The 26,556-nt window shown below is 43.6% G+C and overlaps 1 protein-coding gene and 1 long non-coding RNA gene across 10 annotated transcripts in view; both read left to right on the plus strand.

Moving 5' to 3' along the window:
• The window catches only part of RERE (arginine-glutamic acid dipeptide repeats), a 416,914-nt gene that overhangs the window by 359,930 nt on the left and 30,428 nt on the right, over positions 1-26,556 (plus strand). The gene's annotated exons all lie outside the window — the stretch shown is intronic.
• On the plus strand, positions 2-13,693 carry LOC133227837 (uncharacterized). The gene is made up of 2 exons (XR_009729970.1): positions 2-3,062; positions 11,373-13,693. It is a non-coding gene; the product is annotated as an uncharacterized LOC133227837 (long non-coding RNA).

The following is a 26,556-nucleotide window of genomic DNA, read 5'->3' on the forward strand; positions in this document are numbered from 1 at the left end:
ATTGGACTTTATGTAACTTGATTTTTTTCCTCTTCGCTCTTGCTGCTTCTCCGCACTTGATCTTATGAAATGGTTTCCTTTAACCCTGTGTTGTGCTTGGACTCAGGCGGTCTCTAGGATCCTATTCAATTTACTTCACTTTCGGTTTTCGCTCACGATTCTAGATAGTAAAGTGACTGATTATGCTTACCCTCACCCCACCCCCCAAGAAAGTGGATTTCAGAACAGAAGGATCTCTGGCATTAGAGGGTTGGTGGGGGAGGGGAGCCTGGGGTGTTGGGAAGTTAACATCTAATTTTAAATACAGTGGCTGAAATAGAAAATACCATTTATTACGAGTTTGGATTTGGTTATTATCAAAAGTCATCAACAAATAATAGAGCTAAGAGGTTTGTAGCTCAGTATACTTTAAATTCTCATGGGACTTTTATTTAGTTAACGTTGGTGTGTTTTGAAGAGTAGTTTTAACTAATTTTCAAGCCCTAAAAGTTTGTACTTTTTTTAAGTGTGTACTTTTTATTGGAGAGATATCAAGGGTCCTATAAATTGCTTGAAATGAGGCTTTAAAAAATTCCTTTGGTACTTCACAAAGCTGAGAGTCAGATCTGATGATGGCTCTTGCTAAATTTGGGGGGAAGTGGGTTTGCTGAGAAATCTTGGGAGTGAAGTTACGTGAAGAGAATACCACTTCAATTAAAATAAATAAATAAATTTTAAAATTAAAAAAAAGAATGCCAGTAGGAGATTCGTTCAGTCTTACCTGGCTGTACCTGTAATTTCCTACAGGTGGTATTGGAGGAGAGTTGGGGAACCCTTGGCTAGGCCAAGGAGTAGGGGAGACTGGAAGTGGAGTAGGACCAGCCTCATCAGTGTCTATGGGCCCTAGAAGTGACTTCAGGACCTAGGGATGGGAGGTGAATATTTAGGCTTTGAGCTGCTGCTTTCCCCAAACCCTCCAGCCCCACCCGCTGCTTTTGGGAGTGGAAGGAAGAGACTGTTCTGGGAGCAACATCCATGCCAAAAGCTGTGGGGCAGTTTGGATTTTGGTTTCCTAGTTGAGTATTGTTTATTGATTTCCTCTTATTCAATTTTCATTCTTTTCACTTTTTTTTTTTTTAAACAAAATGTTTCTGGACATGGTTTCTGTACAACACCTTATGAACAGCTCATAATAGGGAAGAAGTTTCTGAGATTTCAGGTATAGCCTCATGTATATTCGTTTGTGGTTTGCATTCATCAGTCAGAATTAGATGAAACTTTCAATATTTATTATACATCTGAATATGCTGAGATAGGTCATTTTGAGGATAGTGGAAAAAAGCTGTTTATGGACAATAAAATACGAGATGAATCTATATAATCAACTTACATTTTACTTTTTCCAGAACAGATTGGAAAAAGGTATTTAATGTGGATCTATGAATGAAATACTTTTATGTTTTCTGAGGATTTCAGTTATTTGAAGTAAAAACTAAAAAGACTTTACCCAAGTACAGGAATTTTGGTTTGGCCAGATTGGAATGAAAATAAGAGATCATTGAGGAGATAGATAGATCTGAGCTGATGTGAAGGCCCAGATTATGACCTTTCAGCCTGAGTTTTCTCTCTCCTTGTGCTCTGCGAAAAAAGTTTCAAATCATGAAAAATTTGATACATTATCCCTTGACAATTATTTTATTTCTCTCAAAAAATAAACTTAATAGCAAGATTAAGCATTGAGTCTAAAAGCTAGTGTCTAACATTTGGAAATGCCAAACAATTTGCATTTTATCTCCCTTGAGGAAAGGGAGCTGCATGACCTTTAACCTAGGGAAGGGTCTTCTGATCTGTGTTTCCTCCTGCTTTTGGTTGGCCCTTCTTCTTACTGGTGATGTCTGACTCAGAGTTGTGAGAACAGCTACCTTCTTAGCAGGTTTTCTGGTCTTCTCCAGGTGCCTCTTTCCTGAGACCCTTCCCCATCACTTCTCTGCCACCCCTGTTTCCCAGCCACGTGGCTCCTTACCTCCCACCTCCTCTGGCACCCAGCAGTCTTCCTGTTTCCAGCCTCTGTCTCTGGGCACCATCATGGGAGAGTCATTTGCAGGACTGGATAATGGATTAGGGCTGACACTGGCAAACCATTCCTAGTGTCCTGCTGGCTTTTGCATGCAATTAGAGGTTGGTAGTAGGATAAATCTAAGTATTCTAGTCAGCTGCAAGAGGCACATATCTTGTATTTTCCTTAGTTATCAACATGGCCACACTAGTCAGCTAATCATTCACAACACATAGGGAGGGGAGGGCAAAGGTTATTTTTTCATTTTTGCTGCAGTAGAAGAGAAAATTTTCAGATATGTGTTCTTGGTTCAGGTAGAAATCTTCATATGGTCATTCCTTTTAAAAAGGTGTGTGTATGTGTGTGTAGCGAATCTTGCTAATCTAGATACTTTCCATATTCTGTTCTATTTACCAGAATTATTAACTCATTTCTTTGCTATTCTCAACTGACTGGAAACTTCAGAAGGGTGTCAGCATCCAAAAGAACACGCCTGATTGGGCATGGGCGCAGGGTCAGCAGACCTGTGTTCTATTATTGGCCTTACTGGTAACTATAGTACTTGATGATCTCTTTTAACTGAGCAGTCTGCTTTGAGTTGTTCATTGGAAGGTTCAAATCCTGTGAGGTCAAATCCTGACCAGGCCTGGGAATTATTTTTTTCTAAAATGATGTGTCTTTGCATGAGAATTTTACAGGCATTCTAATCTTTATAAAATGTTTGCACATCTTTGGCTGTTGCTGTGCCAGAGACCAGTCATCTGCCCCTTAACCTGGCACAGGGTCTTATGCAGATTACTCAGCCTCTCTATCCTTGATTGTCTGTGTCTGTAAAATGGGCTGATGCTTCTGCCCCTAGAATTGTTTGGAGAATTTACATGAGATAACGTCTATAAAGGGTGCATGAAAACATTTGAAAACAATTGTTCTTCCTGTCTACCCCCAATTAAGTAGCTGAATACTATGAAAAGTACAGACTTGTTTTCTTCTTGTAAACATCAGATCAGATCAGATCAGTCGCTCAGTCGTGTCCGACTCTGCGACCCCATGAATCGCAGCACACCAGGCCTCCCTGTCCATCACCAGCTCCTGGAGTTCACTGAGACTCACGTTCATCGAGTCAGTGATGCCATCCAGCCATCTCATCCTCTGTCGTCCCCTTCTCCTCTTGCCCCCAATCCCTCCCAGCATCAGAGTCTTTCTTGTAAACATATTGAACCTATATAAAATGAAGTTATCTGTTTTTCATTCATCTGTCTTATAGAAAAGCGCTTTAATTGAAAACCAGTGTGTGGATGGCACAACCTGGTTAAAAGGGTGTAAGTCCTCCGTCTTGGAGCTTCGTTGAGGAGCGTTTCGTCCCCACCAGGCCATTCGGTGTCGCGTCACGCATTCAGAGCTTGCTGGTGGTCATGATCAGCTTCCCCAGCTCTTTTGGTTTCTGGTGTTGATTACTCAGGAGCTAAATCTGGCTTTTCTCTGAACACTGCTGCCCACTGAAGTGGGAATAGTGGCTGTGATTGTGGAAAACCAACTGTTTATAGAGGCTTAGTTGAGTGGGTGTTACATGTTAACCTCATGGTTCGCAGGAGAATAATTGCAGTAGTTTAGCATCACAGTCATGCAAATATCCTTTAGCTTCTTTCTTCCGGTTCTTGCTTTCTCTAGAACTATTTGCCTCCCTCAATGTGCTTATGGAATGTATATAAGTAGTAAAATATGGTAAGAAATTTTTGCTGAGCATCTCAGTTTCCCCTTGGCTGTATGCCTCTTCTCTCTCAACATACTGTTTGGTCTAAACAACATCAGAGTCTAGGGTATGAGTACATTTGTGTAAATCACAGCAAGTGCCCCACTGCTGAGCTTCTGAGAAATGGATGGGTAACGAGGCCTCTTTTCTTCTTTAAGCACTGCCGTGTCATCGTTGGATTGATGAATCACATGACCTTTGATGCTAATGTAATGACTGAAGACCAAGGTCTCTTGTTGAGACCTAATAGAGTTGAATCTTAATTACTAGGAGAGGAATCCATGTTGTATATAATACAAAATATTAGGTGGTCCCAAAATAATTTTTTGTTTGATTTTTTACACATTGTAGTTTTCTTCAAAATCATGAGATGATTACCCAGGTGACAGTGACATATACATGTATCTTCTTTCATGCTGAGCACATCCCTTTGTTTGAACCCAGGACTTTATGTGTCTGACATATGGGTGGTTGTCCCTGGAGTCCTGGCTGGCCTTTGTGTAAAGCTCTACCTGCTGTTGGAGTGGACAGGTTCAGCCAGCATTGCATCTAGACAGGGAGGGAGCGCTAACTTAGTGACCTGTCTCTGCTGCAGCCGACTTTACTGAGAAGACAGTTTGATCCACCCTGACTTGGTAGAGAGAAGAGGTGACCCGAGAGGATTATTGGCCTCTGGACAGAGAAGGGAACAAGTACATGCTCTTGACTGTCTTTCTCATCTCTTGAGTTTTATTTTTGAGTACCTCACCCAACAGAGATGAAGTTCGTGTTGTTTGTCAACCCAGTCACTGGTACATTAAAATTTACTATACCAGAAATTCATTTTCATCCACTTTCCATTTTCAAAGCTAGCTAAACATTCTGTGTAGTTCAATTTTAGAAAGTTTTGTATACCACTGAGCATGGTGGTGGTGAGATGTCTGTGAAGAGAAGCAAAGAGCCTGCACTGCAGCAGGAAAGGTGAGCCATGTGCATGGTTGGCAGTTTGTGCTCAGGGCCCTGGTGGAGGGCCAGGCCCCGCAGGGACCATGGGGGCTGGGGGTTTCTGGGAGGCTAATTGGAGGATGTGGTATTTGAACTGAGCTTTGAAGGAAGGATACAGGCCGAGGTTGGGAGGATGGAGGAAAAGCGACTTTGCAGCTGTAGGAAATATCATGAGCAAAGGCATGGAGACAGGAAATTGCAAAACGTGCGCAGCAAGTCCATGAGTGCTGTTGAGGAGAATGCTGCATGAGCTGATGCCATGGCACGTGAGCCAGAATTATGGCTTGGAGGTGAAGCGAGGGGAAACTTGCACTTTTCCCAAAGAGTGAAATCTGGGGACCCACCGAAGGATGCTGAGAAAAGAGGTGAGAGCATGGGAGCTGAGCATTCTCTAGCAGCAGTACCAAGAAGGTGGAGACCAGAGAAGAGGTTCTTGCTAATTCAGTGTAGTAGTAGGACAGAAAGTGGGGAGCCAAAAATGGTTTGTAAACATGGAAGACTTTTATCTGGACTTTCTCTATTGAAAACTTACTGGGTTTGTTTTTTTGTTTGTTTGTTTGTTTTTGCTGATTTTTTTTTTTTTGAAGGGGACTAAAGGGCCAGCTGGTTTTGATGCTTTGAATTTTTTTAACCTTGGGTGAGAGGATGAAAAGTATTGGAGATTTAAAATTTTAATTTGAGAAATAATATGAAAAATCAACCATCTTTCTCAGCTGCATTTCTGAGAATGAATTCTACTGTGTGTGTGCTTAACTTCTGAACGTTAAGTTGTTCCATTCTTCAGGCAAAGTATCTTTTGCATAGAGCACATTCCCTCAGCAAAGAAGAACGACTTTTGAGAAAGGGCTATAAGATGGAGTAATTGGGATTCTGTTAATACTAAGAGGTTAAAACTGACTGTAGTATTTAAATACGAGCGTTCAGCATGAAGTTTTATTTAACTTCAGGTTATAACCTTAGATAAACAATTTTCTAGCCTCATTAATGCTTAATCTAATGTTATATAACAAAGTGTGGACTTCCTGAATCGGTTGATACTGTTGAGGACACAAATGTGTTATAGCCGCATAACATACTTGGTTGTAAGCCAGAGATCTCTGACTGCAAATGCTGTGTATGCTTGCTGCTCTCAGTGTGGTCCTCAGACCAGTGTTGTCCTCATCACCTGGAGCTTGTTAAAATTGCAGCCTCACAGCCTGCTGTCCCTTTCTATTGAAGCAGAATCTGCATTGTAATGAGCGCCCCAGGTGATTCGAATGCGAAGTAAAGTTCAGGAAGCCCTGCTGTTTACAGTGATGAGGCCCTGCAGAATCTCAATCCTATCTGTTAGATTCATTCTTAAAATAATGTTCTTTTCATTCTGTTAAAACTAGATTATTTCACTGTTAAGTAGAGCTTGATTTCCCTTTTCAAAGGATTGTAAAGTATTTCAAGGTATTTGGGAACTTCCTGGGTGGTCCAGTGGCTAAGACTCCCAGTGCTGGGGGCCGGAGTTTGAACCGTGGTCAGGGACCTAGATCTCTCACTTGCACAACTAAGAGTTCACATGCCACAACTAAAGATCCAGCCTGCCTCACCTAAGACCTGGTGCAACCAAACAAACTAATTTTAAAAATGAAAAGTATCTGGGCTTATTTTCATTATCAGTAATATTATTTCCTGATATAGCTTCCCTCTTCCCATCTTCCAATTTTTTCCTCTAGAAACACAACTGTAACTCATGCCATATTTCCTCTATTTCTTTATTTGGTTGGGGGGCTGCATCTTGCTGCCTGTGGGATTTTAGTTCCCTGAGCAGGGATCCAACCCAGCCCACAGCAGTGAAAGCACTGATTCCTAACCAGTGGACCTTCAGGGAAGTCTTGATGCCATGTTTCATATAAACACTGTTGTCTCCTTTATCTTTTGACATGCAGCCATAGTGAGTTAGGCAGAGTAACCCCTACTTGTTTCAAATAGAAACCTTTTTGTTTGAAAGGATGACCATTGCCTATTAATATGATGTTTGCATGTTTAATACTACAGTGTTTTTAGGTGTTTCTTTCGCTGGAACCCCAATATATGAAGGAGAAACATAAATGTTTTGAAAGGTTGGCAGGAAGTGGGTGTGAGGACTGACATGTGCCATACCTTTCTTTCCCTTAATAAGTTGTCCTGGGGTAGACACGCATAGTTGGGATTTTCCGTTCAAGGCAGAAGTGATCTCCCATATAAACAGGCACTGCAACGTGGCAGCAAGTACTTCGATCCTATAGTTGTTCCCATTAAAATGGAGCAGAGCCTATTCGTTGAGAGTCTAGACTATATGGATACTGGTCTGGGCAGTTTTGACTAGGGAAATCTGAGGGAGAGTGGCTGATGCCCTTGTGTGAGTGAAATTTGCTTGTAAGAAACTTTTGCTGTTGATGTTGTAGGGGAAGGGAGGTCTATGAAAATTAGACGAGTTTTAAATTTTTATTTACTTATTTTTAGAGTAATTATTTTTAGTTTTTTTGGAATCGGTTTTATGTGGCATCATGTTAAACAGATTATATCAAAATTCCCAGAGAATTATATGACTTTAAACCAAGGGCCTTGGATATTTGCTGTTCCCAGTGTAAACATCTTAGCCTGGTCTTTGGAACTATTAGGACTGGTGGGAATGGCATGAGAGTGCTTCAATTTCATGGGATCTATCGCTTGTAGAAACTGCACTCAAATGAAAAACACCATGGACTTCTGATGTAATTGAACACAGTGTTGCTTGTAAGCATCAGTTGTTCATTTGCTGTTGGCATTTGCTGACATATATTTCTTATGATTTGGTGGATTTTGGTTACCTGGTGACCTTTAAAGATGAAAACATTTGTGACTTTTAAGGCCTAAATAGACTCATTTATTTATTATCTAGTAAAGCAAATGGAAGGTTTGAAATGGTCTTTAAGAAGACTTTAAAGTTGTGATTATAGTCAGTGTGTTTATCTCCTTGGAGCTCATGTTTTATATTTTAAGTGGATTTTTTTTTAAGCCTTAATAAAACGTGACCCCATCCTAACTTTGAAAATCCAGTTTGCTTATGCTTTTTAAAAAATAAATCTTGTCTGTTAAAAAGTGACATTAAAAATAAGTTTTAAAATTATCAGCAATCATAATTCTTAAATAATTGGGTTTTTTGATTCATTTTAATCTTACCTGAAATTATGCCAATGAGTAATACTCAGGAAAATAGAGTAAAAATTAATTGTGTTGTTTTGAAATGTGATGCAAAGCCTTCACCTTGGTCTCATTCACAGCTGCTCACCAGTGGTGGGCAGGATACCTCGCCCTTGAAAAACGTTTTCTGTTGTGTGTAATTTGAAAGCCAATTGTATTATGGAAATAGTAAAGGCAAGCACGAGAGACTTGCTTGGGACACTAAGATTCCATTAAGCTCTGTTTTCTTTTGGAGATGTTTAATTTTTAAGTTTCCATTTTAATGACCTTTGTTATTTTTCCACTTTGGAAATACGATTCTTCTGTTCAAATCCTTCTGAATCCTCTATATGGTGGCACTGTAATTCCCAGGATTTGGCCTGTGAGGAGACTGAACTACCCTCACAAGTTGGCAAGATTAAGAGTGTTTGGAGAGAAGGTTTTTGGGGAACCTTGGTACCCAAGACCTGTGTGCTGTGGGATATCTGGGATGCATGAACGGATGCTTGCCCTACTGCAATTCACAGCCTAGTGAAGAGGTTGGAGGCTTTGTGTTCTTTCCTGGAAGGTTCTGGGGCTGCTGTCACTGCCAGGATCCTGAGCTTGGTTGTGGGGTTCTGCCTGGGGTTCACGTCTGCAAAACCCACATGGGCCTCTTTCTCTGTGGGCTGGCGGCCGTTACCCGAAGAGCCCAACTTCTCTCAGCGAAATTATGTCTTTCTGTCCTTTAAAAATGCTCATTTCTTCTGTTTTAATTTTGGCCTGTAGACTCTGCTCCTTTTTTCTCTGATGCATTTCTCTTCTGCACATATACATGCATCTGTATATTTATATAGAATGTAAGGCCTTCTGGGCAGGGATCTCATTTTAATACCTCTTTATTCACCTTTAGTGCCCTGTAACAGGCCCTGATTTAATATTTATTCAAGATGAAGTGTGTGTGGGTATTTCACACATATGTGAATGTTGGGATAGAAATGCATTGTGTGTGTACCTATGTCTTAAAAGCTTAAAAGCCCTCAATGTATTAAAGGAAAAGTCCTCCTCATCTTTTGCTCTTTGTGTTGGTTTTCATGATCTGCTTAGATGCTCTTTTAAAGACCGGGTGAACCCTGGACATCCCAGGCCTTCCACCATGTAAGGGACAGGAATCCTTATTAACTCTGTCCCAGGATAGTAAGCCTGTGGCTCAGGGTTCACTGTGCACATTGGACTTCCTGTTCTGTTTATCACGGGCAGTAAATCACCTCTACTATTTGCACAGCAGTTCTGTTTTCTAGATTATTTATAAGATTGAAACCCATTGTTTATTTTTCTCAGCAGGTTTATTGAGCGAGTCAAGAATAAAATATTGTCTTAAGCAGTAGAGTAAGCCATTAGCCAATTGCAGCTTGGCTTCAAAACGTAGAGTGTGTGCCTGTGTGTATTTGTGCATGTGTGTCTGTGCGTGTGTGTGTGTGTGTGTGTGTGTACTGGAGGTGAGAGCCAAGTGAGGTGGAGGAGGTTCAGTGTTGCCAGATCTTTGCAGCTTTGCAAGGTTCTTGTGACTGTTTGTGGATTTATTTATTTTTTTCTTCCTTTTAGTCAGTTAGTGAGTCACCATCATATGCTATTTTATTATCTTGAAAACAGTCTGGAATTTTTATCCTGTGTCTTTGCCGTATGAGTGAAACACCACTGGGGATGTTTTGAACAGTATTAAGTTGAAGTTTTTCCTGTCATGTTTGGTTATGTATTTTCAGCTGCAGCTATTGTCTCTTTTGTTCCCAAGTGCAAGAGTTTGGATTTTTCTTGAGTTTGGCAAGAAATGGTGACTTTGGTGTGTTTGATTATTTTCGAGGGCTGGAAGCAGTGTAGGTCCCTTGCCTCTGGGATTTGGTGATTTTTGATTTAGGCACATGCCTCCTAACATCAGAACTCAGTTCATTTTCCCACAAATGCTCTGTTTGGGGAATGTGTTAATGAGGTACATTGAGCCAGGTCAGAGGTTTGTAGCCTTGAGTTGTTGAGAGAGGTGTTTAAGTTTTGGAGGGAAAATATGGAACTTGTGTGATAACTGAATTCAAAAGGAAATCAGTCCTGTGAATCTGTAACTACACCAGCAGCAGAGTAAAACCGGCAGCAAGTGAACTGCAGACATTCTGGAGAATATGGGATAAAAAGCAAAACATAACTTTTTTTTGGCTACACTGTAAGGTTTACAGTTCCTTGACCAGGGATCTTAGTTCCTTGACCAGGGAGTGAACCCAGGCTCTGTCCTAACCACTGGACTGCCAGGGAATTCCCAAAACTTTTAAAATAAATTTCTACATTTGCTCTGTCCTCTGGACTGAAATTTACTTATCAAAACTTGAAGCCCTATTTTTGGTCTAAGCCTGTCAGGTGACTCAGGAGAAGTCTGTGTTTCTCTGACCATATGATGTCTACCAGATGTTTAGACAGAATGATCCAGTTAAAGGACAGAGTGATTCTTGAACAGCCATCTTGTATTCATATTAAAGTGCACAAATTTGAAATTGAAGAGAATGCACCCTTGTCCAGTCTGTTTGTCTTTTAGACTCGGACCAAAGCATACTGTTTTCTCTTGTACTGTGTTCTGTTCTAATCACTGATTTCCCAAATGCTGTGTCTATAAATACCTAACATTGTTACCACATTTTTCTAGAAATCGGTGACTTCCGATGTCTAGGTAGTGAGAATGTATACAGTTTGTGGTTTACTCCTCACACAGTTGATCATCCTGTTCCGCCAGCTTCCTGGGTGTCAGGAGGAGATGAGGGCAGGGTTTCTGCTCCGTCCTGGTGGTCGCTCCCACCATAGTGCATGTCAGTGTGAACCCCAGTGCTAGCCTGCATGCTGTGGACCATGCGTGGTGCCACAGGAAGAGCATGCCTCCTGGAAGATGTGCCTGGAGGGCTGGAAGCTGTGCCTGGAGGGCTGGAAGCTGTTTGAGGGTTAGGTGTTTTAAATATTGAAAAACTTGTTTGAAATGTCTTGCCAGAGGAAGTCCTTGAAGTATCCTTGCTGAGGAATTTTCCAAATACCAAGTCTCTCTGCAGCATTCCCAAAGACTGCACTTCACTGCTCCTGAGAGCCCAGTGACAGTGGACCCTTTAAATGCAGATTACGGTGGTTTTGGACTGCAAGGAGATCCAACCAGTCCATTCTGAAGGAGATCAGCCCTGGGATTTCTTTGGAAGGAATGATGCTAAAGCTGAAACTCCAATACTTTGGCCACCTCATGGGAAGAGTTGACTCATTGGAAAAGACTCTGATGCTGGGAGGGATTGGGGGCAGGAGGAGAAGGGGACGACAGAGGATGAGATGGCTGGATGGCATCACTGACTCGATGGACGTGAGTCTGGGTGAACTCCGGGGGTTGGTGATGGACAGGGAGGCCTGGCGTGCTGCGATTCATGGGGTCACAAAGAGTCGGCCGCGACTGCGCCTGAACTGAACTGATCATTTGTAACGCCTTCCTTTTATTGAGCAGGAATCAGGATCGCTTTACCTCCTGGAGGTTGACCCTCCCTCACAGAGGGCTCTCAGATGGGTCAGGGCTCCAGACTGCAAGTTGGGTCCACCCCATACCTTGGGTACTCAGCTTAGGGAGCTAAGGCGGTGCCCTGTCTTTGCCCAGCCGCCCTTTCCCCCGTGGGGGGCCCCCCCTTCCCTGGGCCCCACCCCTTCCTCACCTGGCCCCTCCCTCTTGCCCGGAGGCAGGTACCTGTGCTTATTTCAGGGCACACTTCCTAGCGTAACAGAAAGCCACATTGCAGGCTTTGTTTAGTCTGTTGAGTTATACACATCTTGAGGTTAGCATCTTTACCCTGGCTCTCATTTCCCACAATGAGAAGGTGTTAAGATGACCTGATACATTAGTGCATACTAAGACCAACCATCAGCAAGGCCATTTTAACACCCACAGTAAACTTGAGTAGAGTTGTCCAGTAACAAACCACAGCATAACCATGCATGAAGCTGTAGGCTCTTCTCTTGTGGGAAAAACCATTAGCTTCAATCATGGCCCCAGATCCCACCGCAGGAACCTATCAGCACTACCCTTCAAGTGTAGTACCCCTCAAATGAACTACCCCTCAAGCCCATTCCTGCATGTTTTGTAAACCGTGGCTGGAGATGAAATAGCAGGCCTTGAGCAGACAGACCTAGGGGTTGAAAGCAAAGCTGAAGGTCTCCCCGGTCCCTCCAGGGAATAAAGCCTGGAAGGGGCTGTTTGTGCACTAAACTGCCAGCCCTGTTTCAAGGTAAATTATTGCTCTGGTGAGTGCTATCCGTTCTCCATATTGGACTTTCTGATTTTCATTGAGCCTTTCCCCTCCCCAGACCCCTTCCCCCTCTTTTCAGATTGGTTGGTGGGGATGGTTTAGTCCCCTTGTCCTGTCTGATTCTTGCAACCCCATGGACTGTATCCTGCCAGGTTCCTCTGTCCTTGGGATTTTCCAGTCAAGAATACTGGAGTATGAGGCCATTTTCTTCTCCAGGGGATCTTCCTGACCCAGGGATGGAACTGAGGTCTCCTGCATTGCAGGCAGATTCCTTACTGACTGAGCCACCAGGGAAGCCAGGTTGATTGGGGCATACCCCAACAGTGTGCTCCATGGTGAGTGCACCCCGACCCCAGGGTGACAGCCTCACCTGTTGTAATCTGCTAACCCAGTCTAAGTAAGAAGCCAGCATTTTGATCTGTTCACTTCTGCTGCATCACCGACTCAGTGGACATGAATTTGAGCAAACTCCGGGAGATAGTAGAGGACAGGGAAGCCTGGCAAGTTGCAGTCCGTGGGGTCACAGAGTCAACTAGACATGACTTAGCGACAGAACAGCAACAACAACAAGGTCTGTCATTCGGCTTCACAGCCCGTCTCTTGGATAAACACAGATCCTTAGGTATCAGGTTGACCATTTCCTGTTCTCAGATGCTGTACTCCTGTACTCCCCCTGCTGGTTTTGAGACAGGTGATGCTTCTTAAGAAATGTAATCGGCTCCGCACTGAAGATGACATGGTCCGTTTCCCGGGCCTTAAGCTGTGACTGTAGCACAGGAAAAGCAAGAGAACTCCCTCTGGCTATGGGAAAGTTCCTGCAGTTTCTTAGGCAGGGCTAGCCAGGAATAGATGTGGTAGAGATTGCTCTGCCTCACATCCCGCTCCTAAAATACTACCAGACCCTGTAGCTGGTTTGGGGGCGTTTCTCTGTTTGTTTTTCTGCTCACTTCTTGTCTTCCTTCACTGCACCCCCCGCCTTCAGCCCAGCCCCACCTCCCCCCAGCACTCTGCTGGAGTCATTTTTTTATAGCACACATAACCTTTAAGCCAGAAAGAAAGTGTTGCTTATAACAGAATTAATCTCTTTCCTGCTTTTATTTTGAAAAGTCCTCCCTGTTGTTTAATGTGGAGGATATTCGTGCTGAAAGCCTGTTCCAAGTAGGCATTCGTGCATCCCAGAGGAACTTTTGATTTATTTCCTTAACTCTGCCCTCCTTTCTCTGTGGTTCAGAAACCTTTAATGGTCTGTGAAGCTCTGAGACTTCAGTGCGGAACAGTAGTTGGTTTAAGAGCCCCTCCCACTGTATAAAGGCCTGCCGGTTTCCACACGCTGGGTTTTTGACTCCCTGAAAGGCTGACCTCTCACAAATTTTGGTTCTACAGCGAGGTATCCTGGGTTGGGGCCTTGGTAATGCTTTTGATTTTTTTTTTTTTTTTTCCCTTCTCTCCCTGTTTGAAAAGTTGTGATGAAAATTCCGGGCTCTTGGCCAGCCTGTGGGATGTGCTGCAGTAGGAATGTTTCTGGTGCCCTTTGTTACGGTTCAGCTTTGATTAGGTTTATTTCCCGTAAGCTTGATTTTTGTCCCCACTCCCCTCCCCTTTTTATGGCTAAGAAGGTTAACTTAGCCAAGGTTAAGCATTTTATTGCGCAAGCTGCTGCAGCCTTTGCTGGGTCACCGTGCCAGGCTTCTGTGAAGAAAGAGACCTGGGGAAGCAACCTTTCCCTCCATGTTTCCGTTTCTTCCTCTCAAGACTTCTCCCAAGCCTTCTCCTTTTAACTCCTGCTTTCAAGTATGCAAGCTCTGTCGGTCCCCCCGCCTGCTGCCCCTGTTTCTTCTACTCCGGGTGTTCCAGGAAGCCATGGTTCAACTTGTCTTGAGATTTTGTTAAGCTGAAAATCATGGTTGGCCTCTCTGGGGTTTCTGTCAGGTGTGGGGGGAGGAGGCCCCCAGAGCAGCAGTCAACAGACAGTCCTTTGATCCTCCTTGTGGTTCTCCGTTTCAAAAGGAAGAAGTGGTTGCAGCTTTAGTGCCCCTGTGACTGTGGATTTATAGCTCTTTTCATCCTTACAAATGAGAGCACTTTACAGACATCGTTGCTTGGCTCCCCCCATTACCCCTGCTGGGGAGGGGGGGCTGCGGTGTTGCTGGAGGGAAGGAAACTGAGGCGCCCCCACTCCAGGGGGGCCTCGCAGGCAGGGCGGGGGTTGGGGTGAGCCCAGGGTAGAGCCTTGGTGGTATGGGTGCTTGCCTTTGGGGCCATGGTTGCTTTTTATAGGAGGAAAGGGAGACTTTATTACCATAGAGGAGCTTTATTCACAGCAGGGTTCCTTGGCCAGCCTGCAGTGGTGAAGCATGGGGACCTGAAATCCCCCTGTGTCCGGGAGTGGCTGGCATGCAGCCCTGGGTGAGCTGGCGCCAGCCCTGTGCTGGAGGCGCTCTTTGATCACTGCCCCAGAATGTGCTCAGTCTCTTTCTCTTGGGAAAAATTTGGTCCTGCTTCCCTCTGGGTTAGGTCCTGGGAGCCTGTCGGTCCTGTCACAGGAGAAGGTTGAGCTTGCTCACGGCCACACAGCTTCATCTTTTCCAGACTCTGCACTGAACCCGTGTGAGCCTGTGTCTAGCTCACCCTGGTCCCCCTAGACTCCGCAGACAGCACCCCCAGACTGGCCCCTCCTGATCAGGAACTTGCCATTAGTGTAGCGCTTACCACCAGCGTCACTGTTGCCCCGCTTTGATAAAGTCCATTTGTGAGGCTTAGCTTTTGTGTCTAAGTGTCTCTGGAGCTAATGGACGGCTGTGTAGGGTGATTGTGTTTCTCTTCATCCTTCTCCCAGAGTCCTGTGAACTTGTTCTTGCTCGAGCTGAAAATTTGGCCTAAAGTTATATATGTAAACAATACCTCTTAGATTTTTAAAGAATCTATTTGGACTAAAAGGAATAGACATCTCCAACTATTCTAATTATTCCCAGCTCTTCCTTTCTTCTCTCAGACACACAGTTTTTTAAACTGCAGTATCACATATATAAAATGTTAGGGTTATTCCATGCACAGTTCCCTCTTAAACCTTTTAGTTTGAATTAATTTCAAACTTCCAAAGAAAGATTGCAAGAATAATATCAAGAATTCCCATATATCCTTAACCCAGATTCCCCAGATGTTAACATTTTATTGCATCGCTTTCAACTCTGCCTTTTTCATTCTTCCTTTAAAAGCCTGTGTGGTTTTTTCACCCTGAGCTATTTGAGGGTAAGTTGCAGACCTGTTGCCCCCTTTCTCTGACAATGCCTTATAGCACCCTCAGGATTTGTAGAAAGGATATTAACTGCCTGCTTCCCCACCCAGGCCAGACCCTCCTTCCCGCTTCTGCAATGGAAGGACCCATAGGTTATACACTTTGAGGCAGGCAAGAGGTTCTGCTTAAGATGTGTTTATTTTTGAGTAACCTGTGTGTGCTGGTGTCAATAACTTTAAAAAAGGGCCCAGTTTCTCACTTCATAAATAGAAACAAAACGTTCTGATTACTCATCAGAACTGAACAGTGTATTAAAGCTCTACATGGTGATCCAGCAGGATATATCCCAGGAATGCAAGGATAGTTTCACCTCAGTTACGTACCGCTGCATGATGTAGCTCCCCACCCAGACTTGGTGGTTTAAAACAGCCGTTGGACTGTGTTCATGGGTCCTGTGGTTCAGCAGACTGTGAGGGTGATCGTCTTTGCTCTGTGCTTTCTGAGCCTTCAGCTGGGAAGACACAGATGGGCTAGGGGTGATGCTGGGAGCTCACAGCTCATCCTGGCTGTGATGACAGAATTGTCTCTGAGGCTGGGCTTGGTGGCTACCGTCAGCGGGAGTATCTCTGTGGTTATACTGGGCTTGGGCTTCTTGCAACGTGCTGGCTGGCTCTTCAGGAAAGCGAGGCAGTTACATGGCCTTTTCTGACATTGATTTAGATGTCCTGTCATCATTTCTACCACATTATATTGGTTACAAACAAATTACTGAGGCCAACTCAGATTCAGAAGAGGAAAATTAGACTCTCTTTTGATGGAAGAGTGACAGAGTCACCGTCAAGAAGAGCATGTGGGCTGGGAGATACAATAGTGGTGTAAAAAGGCATGCAGTAAATTGTAACGTTCTGCATAGTAACAACTCTTGGCATCCGGGGAGACAGGTGACCCTTGAACAGTGGGGAGATGGTTAGGGGCAGCAACCCTCCTCGCAGTGGAAAATTTGCATATAACTTACAGTTAGTCCTCCATGTGCACAGTTCCTCTCCATCTGTGGACTGAGCCACTCTCAAATGATGTTGTACTGTAATATTTACTGTGGAAAAAATCCCATGTATGTGACTCCATGTACTTCAAACCCATGTTGTTCAGGGGTCAACTGTAGTAAGAAATCTTAATCTCAAAAGGAGTACCTACCAAATACTTAATTAAGCATCATATTTAAAGGTGATAATTTTATAAGTACTTCATTTAAAATAAAGATGCTCAAACTGTCATCACTAAGATGAGAAGTGTACTCAAATTTGTATATAATGTCATCAGACAAAGTGTACAAGACACCTAGACACAAGGAATAGAAGAGACAAAACTGTGATTTGCAGCTGATACGTTTAACTGCATCAAAAAGCTAGACTTAATTATAGAACAAATGAAAATAGAGGGGAACTGCTATAGTTAAAAGATCAAAATCATCCATGTTCCTGTGGACCAACAATAACCAAGTAGAAAACGTAATAGACTAAAAATACCAATGTCAGTATCAATACCAAGCTCAATATGAAAAAGCAACCCAATCAAAAAATGAGCAGAAGAGCTCAATAGACACTTCTCTGAAGAAGACATACAGATGACCAACAGGCACATGAAAAGATACTTAACATTGCTAATTATTAGAGAAATGCAAATCAAAACTAAAATGAAATATCATCTCACACCAGTCAGAATGGCCATCATCAGAAAGTCTACAAATAATAGATGCTGGAGAGGGTATGGATAAAAGGGAACTCTCTTACATTGTTGATGGGAATGTAAATTGGTGTAGCCACTATGGAGAACAGTATGGAGGTTCCTTAAAAAGCTGAAAATAGCTACCATATGATCCAGCAGTCCTATTCCTGGGCATATATCCAGAAAAAGCAGAAACACTAATTTGAAAAGATACTGCTGCTACTGCTAAGTCGCTTCAGTCGTGTCCAACTCTGTGCGACCCCATAGACGGCAGTCCACCAGGCTCCGCCGTCCCTGGGGTTCTCCAGGCAAGAACACTGGAGTGGGTTGCCATTTCCTTCTCCAATGCATGAAAGTGAAAAGTGAAAGTGAAGTCGCTCAGTTGTGTCCGACTCGCAGCGACCCCATGGACTGCAGCCTACCAGGCTCCTGCACCCATGGGATTTTCCAGGCAAGAGTACTGGAGTGGGTTGCCATTGCCTTCTCCTTTGAAAAGATAAGCGCACCCCAATACTCAGAGTAGCACTGTTTACAATAGGCAAGATATGGGAGCATCCCGTGTGCCCATTGCCAGATGAACAGATAATGGATGTGGTATGTACACACACGTGTGTGTGGTATATGCACACACACAGTGGAATAGTACTCAGCCATAAAAAAGAATACTGTTTGCTGCAACATGGATGGACCTAGAGATTGTCATATAAGTGAAGTAAATCAGACAGAAAGGGAAATATCATATGATCTCTGTTAAGAAATCTAAAAACTGATACAAATGAAGTTATTTACAAAACAGAACCAGCCTCACAGACACAGAAGACAAATTTATGATACCAGAGAGGAAATGTGGCTTGGGTGGAGATAAATTAGGAATTTGAGATTAACAGGTGCACACCCCTATATATAAAATAGATAACCAACAAGGACCTGCTGTATAGGAGGATGTGGTTCCTATGCCCTCTCCCTCCTTTGAGCCCCCGTAGAATTATGTGCCCCTCTTAGGGCATATGTCTGGCTCTGTTTGGTCTTACAGAATTCAGCCTTCTTTTTTGGACTGAACTCTTGAAGGCCAGGACTGTCTAGCTCATATGTATTTGTCTCTGCCCTATTGTCTTGCACATAGTTGCTCGAGAAATAGCTAATACTGCCTTGAAGGCTGAGATCAGTCTTTTTGAAGATCAGTATGAATTAGAGAACAAAGAGCCTGAAATAAGAAAGGACAAATTTCAGAAGGTTGTGAGGATGGAAATGTGCATGTTGAAGTTAGTGGATAGTGTTCAGGGAAGATGGAAAGACCTGAAGACCCAGGAACTGATCACGTGAGGGAGAAAGGCGATAAACGTCAAAGGACCACAAGTCCCCATGGCTTAGAGGACTGTGTGTGTTAGTTGCTCAGACGTATCTGAGTCTATGTGACTCCAGGGACTGTAGGGCCATCAGGCTCCTCTATCCATGGGATTTCCCAGGCAAGAAATCCTGGTTGGTCATTGTCCATGTCTTTGTGACCCCCATGGACTGTAGCACACCAGACCTCTCTGTCCTTAACTATTTCCGGGAGTTTGCTCAAAATCACATCCATTGAGTTGGTGATGGCATCCAACCTTCTCATCCTCTGTCGTCCCCCCCCCCCGCCCTTCTCCTTCCCTCAGTCTTTTCCAGCATCAGGATCTTTTCCAATGAGTCAGCTCTTTATATTAGGTGGCCAAATCTTGGAGCTTCGGCTCCAATGAATGAATTCATTCCAATGAATATTCAGGGTAGATTTCCTTTAGGATTAACTGGTTTGATCTTGCTGTCAAGAGGATTCTTGTAAGTCTTGTCCAGCACCACAATTCAGAAGCATCGTTTCTTCCACACTAACCCTTCCTTATGGTCCAGCTCTCACATCCCATACATGACCACTGGAAAAACTAACTTTGATTATACAGGCTTAACTTTGATTTATACATGTCTGTTTAGGTTTGTCATAGCTTTTCTTCCAAGAAGCAGTTGTCTTAATTTTGTGGCTGCAGTCACCGTCCCAAGAGATTTCTTGGAGCCCAAGAAAATAAAATCTGTCACTGCTTCCACTTTTTCCCCATCTATTTGCTATGAAGTGATGGGACCGGATGCTGTGATCTTAGTTTTTTGAAGGAGTCATGCTGCTGCTGCTGCTGCTAAGTCGCTTCTGCTAAGTCGCTTCAGTTGTATCCAACTCTGCGACCCCATAGACGGCAGCCCAACAGGCTCCCCTGTGACGGCAGCCCAACAGGCTCCCCTGTCCGTGGGATTCTCCAGGCAAGAACACTGGAGTGGGTTGCCATTTCCTTTTCCAGTGCATGAAAGTGAAGTCGCTCAGTCATGTCCGATTCTTCACAACCCCATGGACTGCAGCCTACCAGGCTCCTCCGTCCATGGGATTTTCCAGGCAAGAGTACTGGAGTGGGGTGCCATCGCCTTCTCCGTTGAAGGAGTCATAGTGGAAGTTAAATAAGGCAGGCAGCAGTGATTACAGGTGATCTGAATTGAGCTCTCATTCTGTGAGGGCACCATTCTAAGCACTTAAACAGATGAATCTCCAGAATAGCTCCTGAGGTGTGTGTACTATTGAGGTAAGTGCTATATGTTGCTGCTGCTGCTGCTGCTAAGTAGCTTCAGTCGTGTCCGACTCTGTGGGACCCCATCACGTTACTCATGAGGAAATCAAGGCAGATGGCAGCACAGTTCACGCTGAATCAGCACTTGAGCCCGGACAGTGCAGCTGCAGAGTGCCAGTCTGCTGCTGCGCCAGGCTGTTTCTGCTGCAGCATCTGTCACGTGGTGCGTGTTCCGTGAGTGTCAGCCGCTGGTGCTTCCTCCCAGAGAGGACACGCCATGGCTGCCTCACTGGGCATGTACAGTCACATGGCACATTGGAAAGCACAGTTGTAGGTATTTGTCTTCATTACCTTATGAATTTCTTCATGCTTTTAAAATGAGAAGATGCTACTGAAAATGAATAAACTGACACTTCATGGAGAAAGCAATGCTGTAATGACCGTGAATATCATGGGGCTTTTTCCTCCTTTTTCTTAAACTTGACTTGGACTACTTTATAAGGGGTGCAGGTCTCCTTTGGTGGGTGATAGCATTTTGGAACTTGATAGAGGTTTTGTGAATGCACTGAATACCTTGGAATTGTTTACTTTAAAGTAGTTAATTTTATGTTAAGGAAATCTTGCCTTAAATTTTTTTTTAGTTAACTTGAGTTTGATTTTTTGCCTTTAGAAGTATATAATTACAAAGAGGAGCAATGGGCATTACTTTACATTGTTAGAATTAAGCTTGGTTGATTAGACTGCTGGCTGCTTCAGTTGTCCACGTTGATGAGAGGGACAGGAGCACCCTGCTTGTGGCTGAGCAGTGTGTAGACATCTGTTGGATTCCTTCCAGACTCCATCACTCAAGTCAGAGGACGAGGTGAACAGGGGGCTGGTTCCAGGAGGACAGGCATGTTTTAATGTGAGTTTTCATATGTCTCAAATCGAATTCACACCACAGTCTTCTACCTGATTGACTTTTTGAATCTGGGTGTGGGCAACAAACCTCACATGAATTCAGATCTAGAAGCTGGGCTTCAGGTTCATGCCACACAGAAACTGCATCGTCCCAGAGCGGAGCCCAAGTGACCCCACAGAGCCCAGTCCCTGGACCTCCCTGCAGACTCTGCTGGGAGTCCATGTGTCCCTGAGGACAAGAGTTAAGAAGTGATGTTTTACCAGGAGATTTTCTTCCACCCACTTGTTCTGTGCCTTCTCATGAGTCATTAAGACGTTTAGCCCTGGCTTCAAGGCTCCTGCTAATCTCCCCGGAAGTGAGCTCTTTGTCTGGAATCCACTGGAGGTGGGGAGTTAACGGAGTGGTCGTCCTTTAAGCATAGAGAGAGGGATGGTGGTCCCCGGGGCAGAGTCACGAGTGCTAAAATGATCATTGGAGCCTTTCTTCTCCAGTCTGTGTCCCTGTTTTGCTTTGGCCTTCACTGTCTAATTCTGTCCAAACAACTCATCAGCTCAACCAGTTGAGCCTCTAATCCTTCCTTCTGTGCACTCCATTGCAAGCATTCATTTGAAGGTTGGTTTTCTTTTTTGTTTTTCCTTCCTAGTTTAGAAACACAGATGTCTTACATCCCTCCACAAAAGAATTTTGGAAATTAACCTATTTACAGAAAGCTCCAGGCAAGTCTGACATTGTGTCTCAAAGCACCTTGTTCAAAGTCTTCAGCAAATACACTGCTCTTCTAAATCAAGCACCCCCCACCCCCCCAACTTCTTCTTCCTCAGCCCCAAGTGTCCTCACATGGCTGCACAGCTGAGCAGGAAATAAGACTCCTTTTTTCTCTAAACTAGAAATGCAAACAAGGCCAAAGAGGAAATTGCTCATTCTTTGGTATTATTAAGTTTATTTTTAGCTTCCTAGTACTTGATTTATTTTGGAGGGAGGACAGAGTAAAACGCAGTATCTCATTAAGGGAAGTACTGGACACCTTATCTAAAGGTTTGTTACTAAGTTAAGAAACTCTCCACATTGAATGCTTTCTGACTGGCCCCGAAAATGTATAAATTTTACTTAAATTTATTTATTCAGTCAGCTAGTCACTCAAAAAACATTTTGAGTTCCCATCTAGAAGACTTTTTTTAGGGGAGATGCTGAGGGTATAAAAATGGGTAAGATATTTTCTTCTACTCTTAAAATGTTCATAGTCTGCTATGAAAAACCAGTGTAACTCCATGTGGTAACTGCTATGTGGAAATGAAATAAATATACTTGTTTTAATGGTTTTATGGTTTATAGGCCAGTTTCACATATTTTATCTTATTTCATCTTAATACACTCTCCTGAGGCACTTAGGTACTGGCCAAACTGGGACCCAGACCTGAGATTTGTCATTGCTTTGACTTGCTCATGCCACCTCTCAAGCACTGCGTGCTGTTAATAGAAACATTTCTCTTCCTGGTATGAGATTCCTTGACTGATGAGTTTGTTGTCTCTTCCGTAACCTCCTCTTCCTTCTTACATAAAATTTCTGGCAAATGTGTGCAGATTCTTTTTCCTTTTCCTCTGACCTTGGACAAGTTACTTGATGACTTTGTATTTTAGTTTTCTCATCTATAAAATGGAGATAGTGGGACTTATATCCTGGCACAGTTGTAAGGCCTAATTGAGCATTTGATGATCAAAATGATCTAACCTGTATCTAGTTGTCAAATCTGAAATATTATGAGACTCTGAAAAACAAAAAATGTTACTCAGAACTTCAATTCAGAATTCTATCTAGTATGTTTAGCTGGCTCACTTCTTTTTTTTCCCCGCCTGGCTTGCTTTTAATCAAGATTTCCATTATGCTCCTCAGCTCCTAATGGGGAAAGCTCTGTGTAGCAGTGTTGTGTGCCCAAGGTGAACTGTGTGAATCTGTGTTGGATTTGGGCCCTGTCCTGTCTGTGTAGGTAGAGTACTGAGCTCGAATTAGACGTTGAAATGTGAAATTTCGGAATGAAAAACCAAGGGCTGCCCTTGGGCTGTGCTGTGGAGTATCGAGTCTGCCTAAGTCACAGGTGACAGGGCTGGCTTCAGTCCTCAGGGCAGAAGACGGAGCCTTGAGCTTCTGTTGACCAAAGCTTCCAATAACCCTTCAAATTATACACAGAAAAATGAAGGGCATTTGAGAAAGTTGTCTTCCGTTTTTAATATCTTTTCTTGAGGTATTTTAAACTTCAGTTTATGTGGTTTCCATTTTTAAAAAATTATTTATTTTAATTGGAGGCTTATTACAATATTGTAGTGGTTTTTGCCATACATTGACATGAATCAGCCATGGGTGTGCATATGTTCCCCATCCTGAATCCCCCTCCCACCTTCCCCCACATCCCATCCCTCAGGGTCATCCCAGTGCACCAGCCCTGAGCACCCTGTCTCATGCATGTGGTTTCCATTTTTAACAGGACATTAGTATCCATAATTAATTTGAGTCCATTAAACTTTTATAGATGAAATCATCTCTGGTTTATTTGGTTGCTCGGCAGTGGATGCACCAGAGTTAAGGGTTATTGTTTTATCTCACCTGTGCTAGTCAGTTGATGTTAATAACAGAAATTAATAAAGTCTTTGTGCTTGAATCCCTTTGTCAAGAGGGGCCCAGCATGCCAGTGATAAAGAATATTTTTTATTATTATTAAAGCATCTTGACCTGTTAGGACCAGAAATCAACCCTATTTCATAGATAGAGTTAAATGAGATGTGAAGGAGTGTCCAGCTGGAGCAATGTAGCAGGTATTGAGAGGATGTTCTGTGGCCACTGCTTGTGGTCACTCTGTGGCTCCTACTGGAAAAGCCCAAAGATGCAGGCGCTGTGGCTCAGCTCTCCCCACAGATGACGCCACATCTTCCTCAGCATTTTTTTTTCCCCTTTAATGGGGATAGAGATAAGAACTGTTGTATTTGGATCCTTCCAGAACAACTGGTGAATCAAGGAAAAGGCTTAAGACTAAAAAAGTTCACAGAAATGCCTGGAAAAGTAAGATAAAGCAGCACCAAGTATAGGACAGTTTCTGGCAAAGCAGTGTTGTCTTGGGGGGCTGAGTGGTCACAGAGGGGCCAATCCCGTGGAGGTCCTGTCTGAGCGTCTCCCCTTCCTTCTTCTGAACAAGCCCCCCACGTGCTCCGTCTCGTACTTCATGATAAATGTCATTCCGTTTTCTTAGTGTACATCCTCATTGGGTGTAGTGGGTAGCGTCTCTTCACTAGGTGATATCAAACTGTTGTTTTTGTCCATGTGCTACACAGTTTAGGATTCTTATGTTATTTTCTATGAAGTAAAGGTCCTTTAAAATGATCATTGAGATGGCACGTCACACTCTCCGCAGCCGTGTCTATGCACATCATTGCATTGGTCAGACAGCTGCTTCACAAAGGGCTAACTTTTCAGAGAGGATGGAGCGCGTGATGAAAATGTTTCACCACAGCCTTCCTCTTTGCATTCTGGCTTATTAACATGCCCCTAACTCTGTAGGGTCACCACATACCTTAGAGATGGCCTCCACTGCTGGTGGGTGGAATTGTTGATAATTTGGGTCCATAATTAAAGCTACTGACCTGAAAGGAAGCATAGGGATGATGTGTATGGTGGTCAGAGGAGGTATTGAGTGTTGATAGGAAAGAGCCAATGTTTTTATCTTTGCTGGATTTTCAGAAAGCTAGAAAAGAAAAATGAGACCCAGGGAGGAGGGCAAAATGGTGCTTTCTCAGCTGGTTACATATATTCAGTATCCACGCTGGGGAAAATATCATACTAAAAGGATAAAGGATTTGGTTAGATTGGACTTTGGATTTTTCAATTGTTTGATATTTTGCCAAATTTTCTTTCTTATATCAACTCAACTTTTTTTTTTTTAATCTCAAAAAATGAAGCATTATGCTTAACTTTTACCTTCTTAAGCATATTTTTTAGGTTATTTCTTAAAAGGTAAGTCAAATTGACATTAGAGTCTCTTACACTCATTCATTTTGCAAGTATTTATTGATGATATGTAGAATACTGAACGTTACGTTAGATGCAAGAAGTATAGCACTCTAAAAGTGTGTCCCCCATTCCATGGAATTTTAAATCTGTAAGAAGACAACTTAGTGAAATAATCCTTTAAGTATATAAGTATAAATACTGATACGTCCTACAAAGGAAAAGTAGTAGAAATATAACAGAGTGACCTGACTTCAGGGAAGATATGTCTGAAGATGTTTCATTTAAATTAGGACCCCAGGGATGAAGAGTGAAAGTGAAAGTCACTCAGTCGTATCTCACTCTTTGTGACCCCATGGACTATACAGTCCATAGAATTCTCTAAGCCAGAATATTGGAGTAGGTAGCCTTTCCCTTCTCCAGGGGATCTTCCCAACCCAGGGATGAAGAGGGAAGGATGAAATCAGAAGAGCCCACTCAAGCCAAAGGACTAGCTGATACAGAAGCACTCGGATAGGGTCAACTTGGAACTCAGGTGGATCTTCAAGAACAAAGATATAGTGGTGGTGCCTTGAGCAAAAACGAGAATGGAAGGGAGTAATAGTAATGATGGGAGAGGGGTCAGATGACAGCGACCTTGCCAACCTGGCAGTAAGAGTAGTGTGTCCCGAGGGCCTCTGAGGTGCTAGGCGCTTCTTGGTCCTTTGTTGTCATTGTTTAGTTGCTAAGTCGTGTCCAACTCTTGGGCAACCCTGTGGACCTTAGTCCACCAGGCTCCTCTGTCCTTGGGATTTCCCAGGCAAGAATACCAGAGTGGGTTGCCATTTCCTTTTCCAGAGGATCTTGCCCACCCAGGGAGCGAACCTGCATCTCGTACATTGAAGGCAGATTCTTTACTGCTGAGCCACCAGGAAGTCCTCTTGGTCCTTTACATGCATTGATTCATGGCCCTCCCAGGCAAGAGGCCAGGTAACTTGTCCATGTTTATAAAGTGGCATGGTCAAGAACTGATCTCAGGCAGTCTGGCTTCATATTCCCTGCTCTTGAACTCTTTGTTAGGTTTTTATGCTAAGAAACATGATAAGCCATTAAAGAATTTTAAACAGGGAATTGACCTCAGATTTGGAGTTTTCCCCTTTTTATTTATAAGATGCAGGATGGAAAATGGGTTGGAGCAGGTCAAGAGTGGACATTGAGAAGCCGGGCAGCAGCCTGGCCCTTGTGTGCCTGTCTGCCATGCTGGGCTTCACTAGAGTAGGTGTAGCCACTGAGCCAGAAAACAGTACCTTCAATAAGTGAATGGGATGGCGAGGTTTCTGAATGGTCTGGGAGTGAAGAGCAGGGCATGATACACCTCACCCGGCAAATGCTGGGGGTGAGGGTCTAGAAGCTTATCCCTCCAGGTGCATGTTGAGTTTTCCAGGTTTTGCACAAACATTTCTGGGTTGACTTGAGGTCACAGACATATTCTTTATGCCACTTGAGGCTATTTGTCCTGTAGACTAATTGGGAAACTGTTGACAGCTGCAGAGTAGTCATTTGGGGCCTTATCTAGAAGCACAGCTCTACTTACTGTAAGCCGATATGTATCATTTTAAAGACTAACCTAGGGGAGAGGGCCCTCATGTCCTCCTCCCAGCTCTCACCTGGTTTCTAAGGAGTGTGGTTTTATAAGCACTGAACTTTCCTTAAGACATGACAACACTCAGGGAAACAAATCTGACACTGGGGGGAATAAGAGAAGGAGAGGTCTCAGACCCCAGGCCCACCTCTTACAGCATCCTTAGTGTGGAAGGGCCTTTGGGGACGGGAAGCGGGAGCAGGCAGAGGAGGAGCTCTGAGCAGTGCTAAGCAGGTGAGGCCTCACCCTGCTGTCTTAGAAACAGGATGAGAAACCTT

Source organism: Bos javanicus, chromosome 16 (genome assembly GCF_032452875.1).
Source record: "Bos javanicus breed banteng chromosome 16, ARS-OSU_banteng_1.0, whole genome shotgun sequence".
Classification (NCBI taxonomy): Eukaryota; Metazoa; Chordata; class Mammalia; order Artiodactyla; family Bovidae; genus Bos; species Bos javanicus.